We start from the raw sequence: 3,818 nt of genomic DNA, 5'->3' as shown, positions 1-3,818 counted from the left end.
ATTTTCTTGTATGTACTTTCTATATCTTTTCCTTTTTCCTTCTCTTTCAAGTATACCAATTATACAGAGGTTATTTTGCTTGAGGGAATCCCATATTTGCTGTATTTCTGTTTTATTTTTTCTTATTTTTTTTCTTTTAGCTCCTGTGATTGGATTATTTTGTGTGTCATATTTTTCGAGCTCACTGATTCTTTCCTTTGTTTCATTTAATCTGCTGTTGTACTTTCCATTGAGTTTTCCAAGGTAATGTATTCTTAATTTCAAGATTTTCTATTTTTTTCTTAATTGATTCTATTCCTTTGTCAAGTTTCTCATTGTGCTCCTGATTTTCTTTTGTATCATTTAATTTTCTATCTGTATTTTCTTGTGATTCCTTGAACATCCTTGCATTAGTCTGTTTCTGTTTCTTATAACAAAAAATACCTGGAACTGGGTAATTTATAAGCAATTGATATTTATTACTTACGGTTTCAGAGCTTGGGAAGTCCAAAGTCCAGGGAACACATCTGATGAGGGACTTTTTACAGTGGCACTGGGTATCACATGGTGAATATGGCAGGAGCAGAGACAGAGATTCTCATGTGCTCTCCTTTTAAAGCCAGTAGAACCACAACCACGACCACTATTAAACCATCATTTCTTAATAATTATACCATAGCTGGCATAAATGACATTTCAGTACAAATGGAAAATTATTATAATTTCAACATGGGTATCAGGCAGAATACAAATATTAAGAATGAAGGAAACAAATATGTTTTATGCTTCCAAATTATGTTTGTGTTGTTCCTTTAAAATGGCTTCTTACTCTCTTTCTGGCATTCAAAGTTATTTTCAGTTTTTAAGACTAGTCCCTCTCTGTCTTAATTATTTATTCTAAGCTTACTTTGAACCTACAGGACTTGTGCATTGATGTAGAAATCACATCAGCCTTACCTTTTTTTTAACTCATTCATTCAACACCATTTATTTAATACCTCTGTGTTCCAGGGTCTGTGCTGAGTGTCATCACTTTCATCTTGAGAGATGAAGAAAACATTTGCAGGTGGAAATGTGGGAATGGAATGCTAGGATGTTGGAACAGCATCTGCAAAGTCATGAGATGATGAAAGGACAGGATATTTATCAGAAAAGTGTCAACGCTTGGAGCATAAAGTGTTCATAGTAGTTGGAATTGAATATGAAAAGAGTGGTGATGAAGAATTCCAGCTTTGTAGGGGATTATGCCATGCTAAAGTAATCTAGTTGTCCTGTTAGTTAAATTACCCTTTTCTGTTCATCCTAACTGGATTATATGTTCCTGGAGCCTAGAGATTACATAGTATATTCTTAATTATTTGAGGAGCTTTATATTTTATTCACTTCTTGGAGATAGTTAATAAAATACAATAATAATGTTGTGGTAAGTACTGCTGGCTTGTTTCACAATATACAATCTCTCTTTTTTTCTCTTGTATAGAATCCTTACATTTCATCAGGTATATGGAAAGACAAGGGTAGGTGTGTACTTGTGTATGTGTGTGTGCGCATCCATGCATACACATGAACATATTTTTTAGCTAGCAGGTTACTGCTTGCTGGAAATCCATTCAAATAGGTACTTAATATTTTATTTCCTGCTGTTTCACAGAGCCTAGGACAGTGTCAATCATGTTTTAGGTCTTCAACACATTTTTGTTGAATTGATTAAACAATTGATACAATGGAGATAGTTGGAATGATACCGCTTTGTAAAGAAAGAAAACATTTATCCTTAAAAATGCATAACTTATAATTCAGAGCACATGACTGAAACTGAAAAAAAAAAGAAATTCAGCAAACAGGTTGAGATATTACACATTTTCCTTCACATCTGCTATAAGATGACGGTAAAAGATCCTCTTCAAGTGACTCATTTCTCAGGAATGAAAGAGAAAATAATAGATGGAAAATGACACAAGGAAGATAGAAAAACTTAAATGTCAAAAGAGAAAAATTGATTTCAACAAAGAAAACTGAAGAAAGGACTGGTTAGTTACAAGTTGGATAATTAATCAAAAAACACATCGCAGAAAGAAAAACTGCACTGCTAAGACTATAAAGAGTGGGATGGCTCCTGCCACCCCTGAGTTTAGGGTTTTAAATTGGTATGACTTTGTGTTTAAGGGAGAGATTCATCATACTTTCTCAATGCAAGGCTGAGGCACAGACCCGAGTGCTGAAAATCATGCTGTGAGTTTAGTTTTGCAGGAATAATTTTAGAAGAGACAAAGCCTAATTTGCCTTAGTTTATGTTTTTAACATTATGATGAAAATGGAATTTATTCATAGAATCCTGATAGGATCATTTGAGTATTCAAAATAATTAAAAGGAAATCACCAATAAGTTACGTTCTTATTAAACCACTCAAAAATACCAATACCTAATAAGGAAAGCAGATTCAGACTAGAATATAGCTGCTGAGTGCTGTGCTGTTGTTTCCCCTGCTAAAAATAAGGTTTTTTTTTTTTTTTAAAAACTATACCTGTCTGCTATACTCCTGAAGTAGCCAAGGGTGCTTGGTCTCATACATATTGGTAAAATTAAATATTGATCTGACTGGTGATTTTTGAATTAAGGTTTGTTAATTTGCAGCATGGTAACAGGGACCAGAAGGACAAAGATGTTATCATGAGGGAATTCTGATCAGGGCCAAGCTATGTTCTAATCACCACTGACTTCTTGGCTCCTGGGATTGATGTGTAACAAATATCTTTGGTTATAAATTATGATGTACCTACTGATTGTGGAAACTGAACTCACAGAATTGGCAGAGGGGATCAATTTGATAGGAAAGGTGTAGTTATAAACTCTGTTACTGAAGAAGAAAAGAGGATTCTTCATGATGTTTAGGCTTTCTGTAATGCTACAGTGGAGGAAATGCCTGTGAATTTGGCTGATCTTATTTAATTCCTGGGATGAGATAGTTTTGGATGCAGTGCTCACTGTTACTGAATAGGCAGTCACAATGTGCATTACACTTCCTTCTTTAGAAATATTTGAATCTTGTCTCAACACTCATAATGCATCAGAAGTACAGATTTTAATAGCAAAGTGATATTAGTTGTGAATTCTTTTGAGAAAAGTCATTGGCTTTATCCTTTTTATAGTTAGACTGTTGGGGTGGGTATAAAATATGAGGTCTATAAAATCTTTCTTTCTTAAATGTGTTTTCTAGTTCTGTAGAATTTTTTTTAAATGTTCTCAATCATTTAATAGTATATGTGTGGACTAAAGATATAAGTGCTGTATAAAATCATGTAGACTATGACAACCACAATAAAGGCAGACATGTTTGTTTAATAGAATTGGCTGATTTTATACAGCACTTATATCTTTTAGTCCACATGTATGCTATTAAATAAAAATATGCTATTTAAAAATATACTATTAAATATACATATACTATTAAAATATATCTTTGAAATTGATTTTTTATAAAGCATTTGAATGCCTTTTGTTTGTTATTGTATTTATTCAATAAAGTATTTAATTAGTTCTAAGTGTAAATTGGACCCATTTTCTAAGTCCCAGCAAGCAATCATATCTTAGGTAAAGTTAAATCCCCAGTAAATTTGCCATCTCACAAGTCTTAATGAAATTTGAAGGTTAAATAAATTGAATATTCATTTTAAACAAAATATTTAATAAGGACCTACTACGTATTGTCACTGTGTGCTTAAAAAATCGTGAACAAGGCATTAGCAGTCCTTGCCCTAATGGATTTTCTATTCATGGGAAAAAGAGAGTGAAACACACACACACACACACACACACACACACACACACACACACACAC

General features: G+C 33.0%; 1 non-coding gene across 1 annotated transcript; it reads left to right on the top strand.

Moving 5' to 3' along the window:
- The first annotated feature begins 2,412 nt into the window (after positions 1-2,412).
- Positions 2,413-2,552, top strand: LOC134371363 (small nucleolar RNA SNORA63). The gene has a single exon (XR_010022791.1). It is a non-coding gene; the product is annotated as a small nucleolar RNA SNORA63 (small nucleolar RNA).
- The last annotated feature ends 1,266 nt before the right edge of the window (positions 2,553-3,818 follow it).

The sequence above is a fragment of the Cynocephalus volans genome, chromosome 2 (genome assembly GCF_027409185.1).
Source record: "Cynocephalus volans isolate mCynVol1 chromosome 2, mCynVol1.pri, whole genome shotgun sequence".
Taxonomy (NCBI): Eukaryota; Metazoa; Chordata; class Mammalia; order Dermoptera; family Cynocephalidae; genus Cynocephalus; species Cynocephalus volans.
The sequence above is the reverse complement of the archived record's forward strand: the minus strand, read 5'-3'. Positions and strand labels throughout refer to the sequence as shown.